The following is a 17,543-nucleotide window of genomic DNA, read 5'->3' as shown; positions in this document are numbered from 1 at the left end:
CTGGGGACACTATGGGTGCCAATGGGACTCCATGGGTGTCAATGGGGACTCTGTGGGTGCCAGTGGGACCCTATGGGTGCCATTGGGGACCCTATGGGTGTCACTGGGATCCTATAGGTGCCATTAGGGCTCCTATGGGTGCCATTGGGACCTCTATGGGTGCCAATGGGGCTGTAGGTGTCAATGGGGACTCTATGGGTGCTATTGGGGACCCTATGGGTGTCATTGGGGCTGTGGGTGCCACTGGGGCCTCTGTGGGTGCCAATGGGGACCCTATGGGTGCCAATGGGGCTCTATGGGTGCTATTGGGGCCTCTGTGGGTGCCACTGGGGCTCTATGGGTTTCAATGGGGACCCTATGGGTGCTATTGGGGCTGTGGGTGCTACTGGGACCCTATGGGTGCTACTGGGGACCCTATGGGTGCCATTGGGGTCTCTATGGGATTTTTTGGGATTTTTTTGGGGTTTTTAACAAATCTGGGGGGATTTTTGGGGGATTTTTTGGGATTTTTGGGGTTTTTTGGGTGATTTTTTAGGATTTTTTAGGGTTTTTGGGTGATTTTTTGGAATTTTTGGGTTTTTTTGGGTGATTTTTTAGGATTTTTGGGGTTTTTTGGGTGATTTTTTAGGATTTTTTGGGGTTTTTTGGGGGATTTTTTAGGATTTTTTGGGGTTTTTTGGGGGATTTTTTAGGATTTTTTGGGTTTTTTTGGGTGATTTTTTAGGATTTTGGGTTTTTTTGGTGGCTTTTGGGGTTTTTTTGGGGAGATTTTTTGGGTTTTTAGGGGATTTTTGGGGGAATTTTAGGATGGAGTTCTTGGGGTTTTTTGAGGGAGTTTTGGGGTTTTTTATTTTTTGGAATCTTGGGATTTTTTTAGGATTTTTAGGGTTTTTTGTGGGGGTTTTGGGGATTTTTTAGGGAATTTTTGGGGTTTTTTATGGAGTTTTTTGGGGGAATTTTATGGGGGGATTTTTGGGAGGATTTTTTGGGGTTTCTTTAGGGATTTTTCTGTGATTTTTTTGAGGGATTTTAAAGGATTTTTGGGGGGTTTTTGGAAATTTTTGGGGTTTTTTGGGGGGATTTTTGGGAATTTTTTTTGTAATTTTGGTGGGTTTTTTTAGGGGATATTTTATTATTTTTTAAGGATTTTTTTTTATTTTTTAGGTTTTTTTTAGGGATTTTTGGTGGGATTTTTGGTGATTTTTTGTTGTTTTTTAGGGGATTTTTTGCATTATTTTTTAAGGATTTTTTAAAATTTCTTGGGGTTTTTTTGGAAATTTTTGGGGGATTTTGGGGGGATTTTTTGGTAATTTTTTGGGTATTTCTGGTGGTTTTTTGGGGGATTTTTTTTCATTATTTTTTAATGATTTTTAAAAAATTTTTAGGGTTTTTTTGGAAATTTTTGGGGGATTTTTGGGGGGATTTTTTGGTGATTTTTTTGGGTTTTTTAGGGGAATTTTTAAAATTATTTTTTAGGGATTTTTAATTTATTCTTTGCTTTTTTTGGAAATTTTTGGGGCATTTTGGGAGTTTTTTTAGGGATTTTTTTGGGGGATTTTTTAGGGGATTTTTTCATTATTTTTAAGGATTTTTTTTATCTTTTTGGGTTTTTTGGAAATTTTGGGGGATTTTGGGAATTTTTGGGGGGATTTTTGGTGGTTTTTTAGGGGATTTTTTTATTATTTTTTAAGGATTTATTTTGTTTTTTGGAAATTTCTGAGTGATTTTATGGGAATTTATTTTTGGTATTTTTTGGTTGTTTTTTTAGGGGACTTTTTATTATTTTTTAAGGATTTTTAATTTATTTTTTAGGTTTTTTTGGAAATTTTTGGGGAATGTTTGGGGTTTTTTAGGGATTTTTTTGGGTATTTTTGGGAATTTTTTTGGTATTTTTTGGTCGGTTTTTTAGGGGATTTTAAAATTATTTTTTAAGGAATTTTAAAATTTTTTTAGGGTTTTTTGGAAATTTTTGGGGCATTTTTGGGGTTTTTTTGGAAATTTATGGGGGATTTCTGGAGGATTTTTTTGGGGATTTTTTGGGAATTTTTTTTGTATTTTTGGTGGTTTTTTAGGGGATTTTTTATTATTTTTTTAAGGATTCTTTAAAATTTCTTGGGTTTTTTGGGGGGGATGTTTGGGGCATTTTGGGGTTTTTTTAGGGATTTTTTAGGGGGATTTTTTGCTGATTTTTTGGTGTTTTTTTAGGGGATTTTTTCACTATTTTTTAAGGATTTTTATTAAATTCCTTGGGGTCTTTTTGGAAATTTTGGGGGGATTTTGGGGGGATTTTTTGGTAATTATTTTTTTATATTTTTGGTAGTTTTTTACAAGATTTTAAAATTATTTTTTAAGGAATTTATTAAATTTCTTGGGGGTTTTTTGGAAATTTCTGGGTGATTTTTGGGGTAGTTTTGGGGGATTTTTGGTGGGACTTTTTGGTGATTTTTGGTGGCTTTTTAGGGGACTTTTTATTTTTTTTAAAGGATTTTTTTTTGTTTTTTTGAAATTTCTGGGGGATCTTTTTGTAATTTTTTTGGCTGATTTTTTTTGGGTATTTTTTTAGAGGACTTTTTCATTATTTTTTAAGGATTTTTTTTATTTTGTAGAGTTTTTTTGAACATTTTTGGGGGATTTTTTGCTGATTTTTTTGTGTTTTTTAGGAGATTTTTTTCCCTTATTTTTTAAGGATTTTTTTAAGGTTTTTTTGGAAATTTCTGGGGCATTTTTGGGCCATTTTTGGGCATTTTTGGGCCATTTTTGCATTCTTGGTCCCTCTGTGCCCCCCCCAGAACCCCAGGGCCCCTCAGCTGCAGGTGGGGATTGGGGGAATTTTTTGGGAATTTTTTGGGAATTTTTTGGGAATTTTTTGGGAATTTTGAGGGAATTTTTTGGGAATTTTGAGATTTTTTCGATTCCTAGAGAATTTTACCATTTTTAGGACAATTTTTGGGTCATTTTTGGGAGATTTTGGGGACATTCTTGCATTCTTGGTTACTCTGTGATTCCCCCAGAACCCCGGGGCCCCTCAGCTGCAGGTGAGGATAGGGAAAATTTTTTGGGAATTTTTTGGGAATTTTGAGGTAATTTTTTGGGAATTTTGAGATTTTTTCCAATCCTAGAGAATTTCACCATTTTTAGGGGGATTTTTGGGACATTTTGGGGACATTTTTGCATTCTTGGTTACTCCGTGACCCCCCCCAGAACCTGACGGCCCCTCAGCTGCAGGTTGGAATTAGGGGGAATTTTGAGGGAATTTTTTGGGAATTTTGGGATTTTTTCCAATCCTAGATCATTTCACCATTATTAGGACAATTTTGGGGCAATTTTGGGACATTTTTGGGGCATTTTTGGGACATTTTTGCATTCTTGGTCACTCTGTGCCCCCCCCCAGAACCCCGGGGCCCCTCAGCTGCAGGTGGGAATTTTGAGGGAATTTTTAGGGAATTTTTTTGGAATTTTGGGATTTTTTTCGAATCCTAGAGAATTTCACCATTTTTAGGACAATTTTTGGTGCATTTTTGGGACATTTTTGCATTCTTGGTTCCTCCGTGACCCCCCCAGAACCCCGGGGCCCCTCAGCTGCAGGTGGGAATTGGGGGAATTTTGAGGGAATTTTTTGGGAATTTTGAGGGAATTTTGGGGGAATTTTGGGATTTTTTTGAACCCTAGAAAATTTTACCATTTTTGGGGAGATTTTTGGGGCATTTTTGGGACATTTTTGTGCCATTTTTGCATTCTTGGTTACTCTGTGACCCCCCCAGAACCCCAGGGCCCCTCAGCTGCAGGTGGGGATTGGGGGAATTTTGAGGGGAATTTTTTGGGAATTTTGAGGGAATTTTTTGGGAATTTGGGATTTTTTCAAATCCTAGAGAATTTTACCATTTTAGGGGGATTTTTGGGGCATTTTGGGGACATTTTTGCATTCTTGGTTACTCCGTGACCCCCCCCAGAACCCCGGGGCCCCTCAGCTGCAGGTGGGAATTGGGGGAATTTTGAGGGAATTTTTTGGGAATTTTGAGGGAATTTTGGGGGAATTTTGGGATTTTTTTGAACCCTAGAAAATTTTACCATTTTTAGGGGGATTTTTGGGGCATTTTTAGGGGATTTTTGGGAGATTTTGGGGACATTTTTGCATTCTTGGTTACTCTGTGACCCCCCCAGAACCCCAGGGCCCCTCAGCTGCAGGTGGGGATTGGGAGAATTTTGAGGGAATTTTGAGGGAATTTTTGGGGAATTTTTTGGAATTTTGGGATTTTTCGAATCCTAGATCATTTCACCATTATTAGGACAATTTTGGGGCAATTTTGGGACATTTTTGGGGCATTTTTGGGACATTTCTGCATTCTTGTCTGCTCCGTGACCCCTCCCAGAACCCCGGGGCCCCTCAGCTGCAGGTGGGAATTGGGGGAATTTTGAGAGAATTTTGAGGGAATTTTGAGGGAATTTTGAGGGAATTTTTTGGGAATTTTGGGATTTTTTTGAATCCTAGAGAATTTCACCATTTTTAGGGGGATTTTTGGGACATTTTTTGGGACATTTTTGCCTTCTTGGTCACTCCGTTATCCCCCAGAACCCCAGGGCCCCTCAGCTGCAGGTGGGAATTTTGAGGGAATTTTTGGGAATTTTGGGATTTTTTCCAATCCTAGATCATTTCACCATTATTAGGACAATTTTGGGGCAATTTTGGGGCAATTTTGGGACATTTTTGGTTCATTTTGGGGACATTTCTGCATTCTTGTCTGCTCCGTGACCCCCCCAGAACCCCGGGGCCCCTCAGCTGCAGGTGGGGATTTTGAGGGAATTTTGAGGGAATTTTGAGGGAATTTTTTGGGAATTTTGGGATTTTTTCCAATCCTAGATCACTTCACCATTTTTAGGGGGATTTTGGGGATATTTTTAGGTCTAATTTGGATCTTTTTGGTTCATTTTTACCCCAAATTCCCCAAATTTCCAGCTGCGGGTGCTGCGGCGGCTCCGGGCCCAGCAGCTCCGGGCCGGGGACACCGAGGGGGCCCTGGAGACCCTGAGGGAGCTCGGGGGGAGGAAGAGGAGGAGGAGGAGGAGGAGGAAGAGGAAGAGGAGGAAGAGGAAGAGGAAGAATCAGATTTGGAGCTGTCTGAGAGTGGTGAGGGGAATTTTGGGGAATTTTGGGGGATTTTTGGGGATTTTTTGGGGGTTTTGGGGGGTTGAGAGGGGATTTTTGGGGGTTTAAAGGGGATTTTAGGGGATTTTTTGGGGGTTTAGGGGGATTTTTGGGGATTTAAAGGGGATTTTTGGGGGATTTTTTGGGGGGTTTTGGGGGGTTTAAAGGGGATTTTTGGGGGTTTAAAGGGGATTTAAAGGGGATTTTGGGGGTTTAAAGGGGATTTTTTTGGGATTTAAAGGGGATTTTTTGGGGAATTTTTGGGGATTTAGGGGGATTTAAAGGGGAATTTGGGGAATTTTAAGGGGATTTAGGGAGGTTTTGGGGGTTTAAAGGGGATTTTTTGGGGATTTAAAGGGGATTTTTTGGGGTTTAAAGGGGATTTTTGGGGGAATTTTGGGGAGATTTGAGAGGATTTGGGGAATTTAAAGGGGATTATTGGGGGATTTTAAAGGGGATTTTCGGGATTTTTGGGGGATTTTGGGGGGTTGAGAGCGGATTTTTGGGGGTTTAAAGGGGATTTTTGGGGATTTAAAGGGGATTTTTTGGGGATTTAAAGGGGAATTTGGGGAATTTTAAGGGGATTTAGGGAGGTTTTGGGGGGTTTAAAGGGGATTTAAGGGGGGATTTTGGGGGAATTTTAAGGGGGATTTGAGGGGATTTGGGGGATTTAAAGGGGATTTTTGGGGGATTTAAAGGGGATTTGGGGAGAATTTGGGGCATTTTAAGGGGGATCTGAGAGGATTTGGGGGATTTAAAGGGGATTTTGGGGGATTTTAAAGGGGATTTTTGGGGGATTTTGGGGGGTTGAGAGCGGATTTTTGGGGATTTAAAGGGGATTTAAAGGGGATTTTTGGGGGTTTAAAGGGGATATTTGGGAGATTTTGGGGATTTAAGGGGGATTTTAAACGGGATTTAGGGAGGTTTGGGGGGTTTAAAGGGGATTTTTTGGGGATTTTTTGGGGGTTTTGGGGGTTGAAAGGGGATTTTTGGGGGTTTAAAGGGGATTTTTGGGGGATTTCTTGGGGGTTTAAAGGGGATTTAAAGGAGATTTTGGGAGGTTTTGGGGAGATTTAAGGGGAATTTTGGGGATTTAAAGGGGATTTTTTGGGGAATTTTTGGGGATTTTGGGGATTTAAAGGGGATTTCAAGGGAATTTTTGGGGGATCTGAGAGGATTTGGGGGATTTAAAGGGGATTTTGGGGGATTTTTTGGGGATTTTGGGGATTTAAGGGGGATTTTTCGGGGATTTAAAGGGATTTTTGGGGATTAAAGGGGACTTAAAGGGGATTTAAGGGGCATTTTGGGGAATTAAAGGGGATTTAAGGGAATTTTGTGGGATTGGGGGATTTAAAGGGGATTTTTTGGGGGATTTAAAGGGGAATTTGGGGCATTTTAAGGGGATTTAGGGAGATTTTGGGGGTTTAAGGGGATTTTTGGGGATTTAAAGGGGAATTTAAGGGGATTTTTTGGGGGATTTAAAGGGGATTTTTGGGGGGTTTAAAGGGGATTTAAGGGGGATTTTGGGGATTTAAAGGGGATTTTTTGGGGATTTTTGGGGGATTTGAGGGGAATTTTAGGGGGATCTGAGAGGATTTTGGGGGGTTTAAAGGGGATTTTTGGGGGATTTAAAGGTGTTTTGGGAGGTTTTGGGGGATTTAAGGGGAATTTTCAGGGATTTAAAGGGGATTTAAGGGGGATTTTGGGGGATTTGGGGACAATTTGGGGGATTTAAATGGGATTTAAAGGGGATTTTGGGGATTTAAAGGGGATTTTTGGGGGGATTTGAGGGATTTAACAGGAGATTTTTGGGGCTTTAAAGGGGATTTTTGTGGAATTTTTGGGGGGATTTAAGGGGAATTTTGGGGATTTAAAGGGGATTTTTTGGGGGTTTAAAGGGGATTTTTGGGAGATTTTGGGGATTTAAGGGGAATTTTAAGGGGGATTTAGGGAGGTTTGGGGGGTTTAAAGGGGAATTTTGGGGATTTAAAGGGGATTTTTGGGGGATTTTTTGGGGGTTTAAAGGGGGTTTAAAGGGGATTTTGGGGATTTAAAGGGGATTTTTTGGGGATTTAAAGGGGAATTTGGGGAATTTTAAGGGGATTTAGGGAGGTTTGGGGGATTTAAAGGGGATTTTTGGGGCATTTTAAGGGGTATTTGAGAGGATTTGGGGGATTTAAAGGGGATTTTTTGGGGGTTTTGGGGATTTAAAGGGGATTTTTGGGGGGAATTTTGGGGGATTTTTTGGGGGGTTTAAAGGGATTTTTGGGGATTTTTAGGGGGAATTTTGGGGATTTAGGGAGATTTGGGGGGTTTAAAGGGGATTTAAAGGGGATTTTTGGGGGATTTTGGGGATTTAAAGGGGATTTTTGGGGGATTTTTGGGGGTTTAAAGGGGATTTAAAGGGGATTTTGGGGGTTTAAAGGGGATTTAAGGGGGATTTTTGGGGGTTTAAAGGGGATTTTTTGGGGCTTAAAGGGGATTTTTGGGGGATTTAGGGGATTTTGGGGGGGATTTAAGGGGAATTTTGGGAATTTTAAAGGGGATTTAGGGAGGTTTTGGGCGGTTTAAAGGGGAATTTTGGGGGATTTTGGGGATTTTTGGGGGGTTTAAAGGGGATTTTGGGGATTTGGGGAGAAATTGGGGGATTTAAAGGGGATTTTGGGGATTTAAAGGGGAATTTTAAGGGGGATTTAGGGAGGTTTGGGGGTATTTAAAGGGGATTTTTGGGGGATTTTTTGGGGGATTTAAGGGGAATTTTGGGGAGATTTGAGAGGATTTGGGGGATTTAAAGGGGATTTTTGGGGGGATTTTTGGGGGATTTTTTGGGGGGATTTTGGGGAATTTTAAGGGGGATTTGAGGAATTTAAAAGGGGATTTTTTGGGGGATTTAGGGGGATTTTGGGGGGGTTTAGGAATTTTTGGGAGGATTTCAAGGGAATTCCGGGAGGTTTTGGGAGATTTCAGTGGAATTTTGGGATTTAAGGGAATTTGGGGCAATTTTGGGGATTCCTGAAGGGATTTTGGGGGAATTTTGGGATTTTTGCAGAGGATGAGGACGAAGATCTCGAGGATTACCCCAAAAGTGTCCCCGGGAGGCGCCGCAGAAACAAAGTGAGGAGACCCCAAAAATTCCCCAAAAATTCCCCCCAAAAATCCCAAAATTTCTCCCCAAAATTCTCCCAAAAAATCTCAAAAAAATCCCCCCAAAAATTCTCCAAAATCTCCCAAAATCCCCCCCCAAAATTGCCCCCAAAATCCCAAAAATTCTCCCCCAAAATTCACCCCAAAATCCCAAAAATTCTCCCCAAAAATCCAAAAATTCTCCCAAAAAATTACAAAAAATTCTCCCCAAAAATTGCCTCCAAAATCCCAAAAAATCTCCCAAAAAATCCCAAAATTCTCCCAAAAAATCCCCCCCAAAAATTCTCCAAAATCCCCCCAAAATCCCAAAAATTCTCCTAAAAATCACAAAAATTCTCCCAAAAAATCCCCAAAAAATCCCCCCAAAAAATTCTCCGAAATCCCCCAAAAATTTCCCTCCCAAAATCCCAAAAATTCTCACAAAAATTCACAAAAAAATTCCCCAAAAAATTCTCCAAAATCCCCCAAAATTGCCCCCAAAATTGCCCCCAAAATCCCAAAAATTCTCCCAAAAATCACAAAAAATTCCCCCCAAAATTCTCCAAAATCCCCCGAAAATTCCCCCAAAATCCCAAAAATTCTCTCAAAAAAAACCACAAAATTTTACCCAAAAAATCTCAAAAAAATCCCCCCAAAAATTCTCCAAAATCCCCCAAAAATTCCCCCCAAAATCCCAAAAATTCTCCCAAAAATTCACAAAAAAAAAAAACCCCAAATATTCTCCAAAACCACCCAAAATGTCTCAAAAAATTCACAAAAAATTCCCCAAAAAATTCGCCAAAATCCCCCAAAAATCCCTCCCAAAAATTCGTCCCTAAAAATCACAAAAATTCTCCCAAAAAATCCCCCCAAAAATTCCCCAAAATCCCCCCAAATTCTCCCCCAAAATTGCCCCCAAAATCCCAAAAATTCCCCCCCAAAAATTCTCCAAAATCCCCCAAAATTCCCTCCCAAAAATTGCCCCTAAAATCCCAAAAATTCGTCCCTAAAAATCACAAAAATTCTCCCAAAAATTCTCCCAAAAAATCCCCCAAAAATTCTCCAAAATCCCCCAAAATTCCCCCCAAAATTGTCCCCAAAATCCCAAAAATTGTCCTTAAAAAATCCCAGAAATTCTCCCCAAAAATCCAAAAATTCTCCCAAAAATTCACAAAAAATTCCCCCCAAAAATTCTCCAAAATCCCCCAAAAATTCTCCCCAAAATCCCAAAAATTCTCCCGAAAAATCACAAAAATTCTCCCCAAAAATCCCCCAAAATCCCCCCAAAATCCCCCAAATTCTCCAAAAAAATCCCAAAAATTCTCCAAAAAAATCCCAAAAAATTCCCCAAAAAATTCTCCAAAATCCCCAAAATTCTCCCCAAAAATTCTCCCCAAAAAATCCCAAAAAATTCCCCCCAAAATCCCCAAATTCTCCCTTAAAATTCGCCCCAAAATCCCAAAAAATTCTCCCAAAAACCACAAAAAATTTCCCCCAAAAAATTCTCCAAAATCCCCCAAAATTCCCCCCCAAAATTGCCCCAAAATCCCAAAAATTCGTCCCAAAAAATCACAAAAAATCTCCCAAAAAGTTCAAAAAAATTGGGTAAAAATCCCAAAAATTCAGGGAAAATTCCAAAATTTGGGGAAATCCTTAAAAATGGGGATAAAAATCCCAAAAATTCAGGAAAATTCCCCAAAAATTCAGGGAAAATCCAAAAAAAAGGGGAAAAAATTGGGCAAAAATCCCCCCAAAATTGGGGTAAAAATCCAAAAAATTGGGCAAAAATCCCCAAAAAATTGGGATAAAATCCCCAAAATTTAGGGAAAAAATCCCTAAAATTCAGGGAAAATCCTCAAAAATTTGGGAAAAAAATTGAGCAAAAATCCCAAAAATTGGGCAAAAATCCCCAAAAAATTGGGGTAAAATCCCCAAAAATTCAGGGAAAATCCTCAAAAAATTCAGGGGAAAAAATTGGGCAAAAATCCCAAAATTGGGGAGAAAAATTCCCAAAATTCAGGGGAAAATCCTCAAAAAATTGGGAAAAAAATTGGGCAAAAATCCCAAAAAATTGGGCATAAATCCCAAAAATTCAGGGAAAATTCCCAAAAATTCAGGGGAAAAACCTTAAAAAATTCGGGAAAAAATTGGTTAGAGCCAAAGAAATTGGACAAAAAATCCCAAAAAATTGGGCAAAATCCCAAAACTTTAGGGGAAAAATCCCCAGAAATTCAGGGAAAAAATCCCCAAAATTGGGGCAAAAAAATCCCCAAAATTTTGGGGAAAATCCTCAAAAAATTGGGAAAAATTGGGCAAAAATCTCCAAAAATGGGACTAAAAATCCCCCAAAATTCAGGAAAAATCCCCAAAATTTAGGGGAAAATCCTCCAAAAATTGGGAAAAAATTGGGAAAAAATCCCCAAAATTGGGGAGAAAAATCCCCAAAATTCAGGGAAAATCCTCAAAAAATTGGGGAAAAATTGGGAAAAATACCCAAAAAATTGGGATAAAATCCCCAAAAAATTGGGGTAAAATCCCCAAAAATTCAGGGAAAATCCTCAAAAAATTGGGGAAAAATTGGGTAAAAATCCCAAAAAAATTGGGCAAAAATCACCAAAAATTCAGGGGAAAATCCTCAAAAAATGGGGAAAAATTGGGAAAAAATCCCCAAAAATGGGGCTAAAAATCCCCAAAAATTGGCAAAAATCACCAAGAAATTGGGTAAAATCCCTAAAATTCAGGGAAAAATCCCCAAAAATTCAGGGAAAAAATCCCCAAAATTGGGGAGAAAAATCCCAAAATTGTGGGGAAAATCCTGAAAAATTGGGAAAAATTGGGCAAAAATTCCCAAAAAATTGGGCAAAAATCCCCAAAATTCTGGGAAAATCCTTAAAAAATTGGGAAAAAAATGGGCAAAAATCCCCAAAAATTGGGCAAAAATCCCCAAAAAATTGGGGTAAAATCCCTAAAATTCAGGGAAAAATCCCCAAAATTGGGAGAAAAATCCCCAAAATTCAGGGAAAATCCTCAAAAATTGGAAAAAAATTGGGCAAAAATCCCCAAAAATGGGGCTAAAAATCCCCAAAAATTGGGCAAAAATCCCCAAAAATTGAGGAAAATCCCAAAAAATTGGGAAAAAATTGGGAAAAAATCACCAAAAAATTGGAAAAAATCCCAAAAAATCGGGGTAAAATCCCCAAAAATTGGGTAAAATCCCAAAAATTCAGGAAAAATCCTCCAAAAATTGGAAAAAAAATGAGCAAAAATCCCCAAAAAATTGGGGTAAAATCCCAAAAAATCAGGGGAAAATCCTCAAAAAATTGGGAAAAAATCCCCAAAAATTGGGCAAAAATCACCAAGAAATTGGCGTAAAATCCCTAAAATTGGGGGAAAAAATTCCCAAAATTCTGGGGAAAATCCTTAAAAATGGGGCTAAAAATCCTCAAAAATTCAGGGAAAAAATCCCCAAAATTCAGGGAAAAAAACCCAAAAATTCATTGAAAATTCCCCAAAATTCAGGGAAAAAATCCTCAAAATTGGGGGAAAATCCCCAAAATTCTGGGGAAAATCCTCCAAAAATTGGGAAAAATATGGCAAAAATCCCCCAAAAAATTGGGGAAAAATCCCAAAAAATTGTGATAAAATTCCCAAAATTTACGGGAAAAAATCCCTAAAATTCAGGGAAAAATCCTCAAAAAATTGGGAAAAAAATTGGGCAAAAATCCCCAAAAAATGGAACTAAAAATCCCCAAAAATTCAGGAAAATTCCCCAAAAATTCAGGGGAAAATCCTCAAAAAATTTGGGAAAAATTGGGAAAAAATCCCCAAAAATGGGGCTAAAATACCCAAAAATTGGCAAAAATCACCAAAAAATTGGGGTAAAATCCCTAAAAAATTTGGATAAAATCCCCAAAATTTAGGGAAAAAAATCCCTAAAATTCAGGGGAAAATCCTCAAAAAATTGGGCAAAAAATTGGCAAAAAATCCCCCAAAAATTGGGCAAAAATCCCAAAAAATTGGGATAAAATCCCCAAAATTCAGGGAAAATCCTCAAAAAATTGGGGAAAAATTGGGAAAAAATCCCCCCAAAAATGGGCAAAAATCACTAAAAATTCAGGGGAAAATCCTCAAATAATCAGGGAAAAAATCCCCAAAATTGGGGGGGAAAATCCCCCAAAAATTTAGGGGATAATCGTCAAAAAATTGGGAAAAAAATTGGGTAAAATTCCCAAAAATTGGGCAAAAAATCCCCAAAATTCAGGGGAAAATCCCCAAAATTCAGTGAAAAAAATCCCCAAAAATTTAGGGAAAAAATGTCCAAAATTCAGGGGGAAATCCTCAAAATGCAGGGAAAATTCCCAAAAATCAGGGAAAAAAATTCACAAAATTCTGGGGAAAATCCTCAAAAAATTGGGAAAAAATTGGGCAAAAATCCCCAAAAATGGGGCTAAAAATCCCCAAAATTGTGGGGAAAATCCGAAAAAATTGGGCAAAAATCTCCCAAAAATGGACTAAAAATCCGCAAAAATTGGGCAAAAATCCCCAAAAATTCAGGGGAAAATCCTCAAAAAATTGGGAAAAAATTGGGCAAAAATCCCAATAAAATGGGGCTAAAAATCCGCAAAAATTGGGCAAAAATCACCAAAATTCAGGGGAAAATCCTCAAAAAATTGGGGAAAAAATTGGGCAAAAATCCCCAAAAAATTGGATAAAATCCCAAAAATTCAGGGAAAATCCTCAAAAAATTGGGAAAAAATTGGGAAAAAAATCCCAAAAAATTGGGCAAAAATCACCAAAAATTCAGGGGAAAATCCTCAAAAAATTGGGAAAAAATTGGGAAAAAATCCCCAAAAATGGGGCTAAAAATCCCAAAATTCTGGGCTAAAATCCCTAAAATTCAGGGGAAAATCCTCAAAAAATTGGGAAAAAATTGAGCAAAAATCCCCCAAAAATTGGGCAAAAATCCCCAAAAAATTGGGATAAAATCCCCAAAAATTGGGGTAAAATCCCCAAAAATTCAGGGAAAATCCTCAAAAAATTGGGGAAATTTTGGGAAAAAAATCTCCCAAAAATGGGACTAAAAATCCGCAAAAATTGGGCAAAAATCACCAAAAATTCAGGGAAAAATCCCCAAAAATTGGGAAAAAATTGGGCAAAAATCTCCCCAAAACTGAGCAAAAATTCCCAAAAATTGGGCAAAAATCCCCAAAAAATGGGGAAAAATCCCAGAAATTCTGGGAAAAAATCCCCAAAATTTTGGGGAAAATCCTGAAAAATTGGGAAAAAATTGGGCAAAAATCTCCCAAAAATGGGGCTAAAATCCCCAAAAATTGGGCAAAAATCCCCAAAAAGATTGGGCAAAAATCCCCAAAATTCAGGAAAAATCCCCAAAATTTAGGAAAAAATCCTCAAAAATTTGGGAAAAAAATTGAGCAAAAATCCCCAAAAATGGGGCTAAAATCCCCAAAAATTGGGCAAAAATCACCAAAAAATTGGGCAAAAATCCCCAAAAAATTGGGATAAAATCCCCAAAATTTAGGGAAAATCCTCAAAAAATTGGGAAAAAATTGGGCAAAAATCCCAATAAATTGGACTAAAAATCCCCAAAATTGGGCAAAAATCACCAAAAAATTTGGGTAAAATCACCAAAAATTCAGGGGAAAATCCTCAAAAATTGGAAAAAAATGGATTAGATCCAGAAAAATTGGGAAAAAAATAACCAAAAATTGGGGTAAAAATCCAAAAATTTAGGGAAGAAAAATCCTCAAAAATTCAGGGAAAAATTCCCAAATTCAGGGAAAAATCCCCAAAAATTCAGGGAAAAAATCCTCAAAAATTGGGAAAAAATTGGGTAAAAATCCCAAAAAAAATTGGGCAAAAATCCCAAAAAAATTCAGGAAAAATCCCCAAAATTTAGGGAAAAATCCTCAAAAATTGGGAAAAAATTGGGAAAAAATCACCAAAAAATTGGGAAAAAATCCCAAAAAATCGGGGTAAAATCCCAAAAATTGGAGGAAAAAAAATCCCTAAAATTCAGGGAAAATCCCAAAATTCAGTGAAAAAAATCCCCAAAAATTGGGAAAAAATTGGGCAAAAATCCCCCAAAAATTGAGCAAAAATCCCAGAAATTCTGGGGAAAAAACCCCAAAAAATTTAGGGAAAAATCCTCAAAAAATTGGAAAATTGGGCAAAAATCCCCAAAAATTGGGCAAAAATCCCAAAATTCAGAGAAAAATCCCCAAAATTCCAATTTTTGGAGCCTAAATTGCATCAGAAGCCCCTAAAATCCCGGGTTTTTTTGGGGAGCCTCTCCCAGGTGGGAATTTCTGAATTTTGACCTTGGAATGTTCTGGAATGTTGTGGAAAATTCCCAAATTTCCCTGGATTTCAGCAATGGAACCGCAGGAACGCCAAGGGTGAGACCCCCCTGCACCGCGCCTGCATCGAGGGAGACCCCAAAAGGGTTCGGCTCTACCTGGACCAGGTGAGGAGGAAAATTCACCCCAAAATTCACCCCAAAAAGCTCCAAAATTCACCCCAAAATTGCGCCTAAAAAATCCAAAAAATCCCGCAAAATTCACCCCAAAATTCCCCAAATTGCCCCTAAAAATCCCAAAAAATCCCCCCAAAAATCCCCAAATATCCACAAAAAATCCCACAAAAAAATCCCCTAAAAATCCCGAAATTATCCCTGAAAATTCCCTCAAAATCCCTAAAAGTCTCCTAAAATTCCCCCCAAAATTTGCCCCAAAATTCCCGAAATTCACCCCAAAATTCACCCCAAAATTCACCCCAAAATTCCCCAAATTCACCCCAAAATTCAGCCCAAAATTCCCCAAATTCACCCCAAATTTCCCTTGAAAATCCCCCAAAATTCTCCCAAAAAATCCGAAAAAATCCTCCAAAATTCCCTAAATTCACCCCAAAATTTCCCCTAAAAAATCCCAAAAAATCCCCCCCAAAATTCCCAAAATTCCACAAAAAATCCCCCATAAAGTCCCCCCAAAATCCAAAATTATCCCTGAAAATTCCCTCCAAAATTCCCCAAATTCACCCCAAATTCCCCCCAAAATTGCCCCTAAAAAATCCCAAAAAATCCCCCCAAAAATTCCCAAAATTCCACAAAAAATCCCCAAAAAATCCCTAAAAATCCCCCAAAAAATCCCAAAATTATCCCTGAAAATTCCAAAAAAAATCCCCTAAAAATCCCCTAAAAGTCTCCTAAAATTCCCCAAATTTACCCCAAAATTGCCCCTAAAAATCCCAAAAAATCCCCCCAAAATTCCCCAAATTCACCCCAAATTTGCTTTAAAAATCCCCCAAAATCTCCCCAAAAAATCACAAAAAATCCCCCCAAAAATCCCCTAAAAATCCCAAAATTATCCCTGAAAATTCCCTCAAAAATCCCCTAAAAGCCCCAAAATTCCCCCCAAAATTCCCCCAAAATTCAGCCCAAAGAGCCCCAAATTCACCCCAAAATTGCCCCTAAAAAATCCCAAAAAATCCGCAAAATTCAGTCCAAAATTCCCCAAATTCACCCAAAATTCAGCCCAAAATTTGCCCCAAAATTCCCCCTAAAAATCGCAAAATGTTCTCCCCAAAAATTGCCAAAATTCCACAAAAAATCCCCATAAAATCCCCCAAAAATCCCAAATTATCCCTGAAAATTCCCTCCAAAATCCCCCAAAAATCCCCAAAAAAATCCCCCAAAATTCCCCAAATTTGCCCCAAAATTCACCCCAAAAAGCCCCAAAATTCAGCCCAAATTTCCCCAAATTCACCCCAAAATTCCCCCCAAAATTCACCCAAAATCCCCCAAAGTCACCCCAAAATTGCCCCTAAAAAATCCCAAAAAATCCCACAAAATTCAGCCCAAAATTCCCCAAATTCACCCCAAAATTCAGCCCAAAAATCTCCAAATTCACCCCACAATTGCCCTAAAAAATCCCAAAAAATCCCCCAAAATTCCCCAAATTCGCCCCAAAATTCACCCCAAAATTCCCCAAAATTGCCCCTAAAAAATCCCAAAAATCCCCAAAAATTCCCAAAATTCGGCCCAAAATTGCCCCTAAAAAATCCCAAAAAATCCCCCAAAAATCCCCAAAATTCCACAAAAAAATCCAAAAAAATCCCCCCAAAAATCCCTAAAAATCCCCCCCAAAATCCCAAAATTATCCTTGAAAATTCCTTCAAAAATCCCCTAAAAATCCCTAAATTCACCCAAAATTGCCCCAATTCACCCCAAAATTCACTCCCAGATTCACCCCAAAATTCCCCAAATTCACCCCCGAATTCACCCCAAAATTCTCCTCAAAATTCACCCCAAAATTCAGCCCAAAATTCCCCCAAAATTCCCCAAATTCACCCCAAAATTCACCCTAAAAAATCCCAAAAAATCCCCCCAAAATTCCCAAAATTCTCCCCAAAATTCAGCCCAAAATTCCCCAAATTCACCCCAAAATTCACCCCAAAATTCCCCGAATTCACCCAAAAAATCCCCTAAAAATCCCCCAAAAAATCCCAAAATTATCCCTGAAAATTCCCAAAAAAATCCCCTAAAAATCCCCTAAAATTCCCCCCAAAATTCACCACAAAATTCCCCAAATTCACCCCAAAATTCATCCCAAAATCGCCCCTAAAAAAATCCAAAAAAATCCCCCCAAAATTCCCCCTAAATTCCCCAAATTTGCCCCAAAATTCCCCCCAAAATTCCCCAAATTCACCACAAAATTCTCCCCAAGATTCCCCAAATTCACCACAAAATTCACCCCAAAATACCCAAATTCCCCCTAAATTCCCCCTAAAAAATCCCAAAAAATCCCCCCAAAATTCCCCAAATTCGCCCCAAAATTCACCCCAAAATTTCCCAAATTCACCCCAAAATTTCCCCTTAAAAATCCCCCCAAAAATCCCCAAAATTCCACAAAAAATCCCCTAAAAATCCCCTAAAAATCCCCCAAAAAATCCCAAAATTATCCCTGAAAATTCCCTCAAATATCCCCTAAAAATCCCCAAAATTCACCCCAAAATTCCCCAAATTCGCCCCAAAATTCAGCCCAAAATTCAGCCCAAAATCCCCAAATTCACCCCAAAATTCCCCCCAAAATTCCCAAAATTCACCCCAAAATTCCCCAAATTCACCCCAAAATTGCCCCTAAAAAATCCCCAAATTCACCCCAAAATTCACTCCAAATTCTCCCCAAAATTGCCCCTAACAAATCCCCAAAAATCCCCCCAAAATTCCCCAAATCCACCCAAAATTCACCCCAAAAAGCTC

At 38.5% G+C, this 17,543-nt stretch overlaps 1 long non-coding RNA gene across 1 annotated transcript; it reads left to right on the top strand.

Moving 5' to 3' along the window:
* The first annotated feature begins 5,070 nt into the window (after positions 1 to 5,070).
* LOC143695634 (uncharacterized) lies at positions 5,071 to 14,751 on the top strand. The gene is made up of 3 exons (XR_013185031.1): positions 5,071 to 5,125; positions 8,193 to 8,257; positions 14,658 to 14,751. It is a non-coding gene; the product is annotated as an uncharacterized LOC143695634 (long non-coding RNA).
* The last annotated feature ends 2,792 nt before the right edge of the window (positions 14,752 to 17,543 follow it).

Source organism: Agelaius phoeniceus, chromosome 1 (assembly GCF_051311805.1).
Source record: "Agelaius phoeniceus isolate bAgePho1 chromosome 1, bAgePho1.hap1, whole genome shotgun sequence".
Classification (NCBI taxonomy): Eukaryota; Metazoa; Chordata; class Aves; order Passeriformes; family Icteridae; genus Agelaius; species Agelaius phoeniceus.
This window is presented reverse-complemented; position numbering and strand designations above follow the sequence as displayed.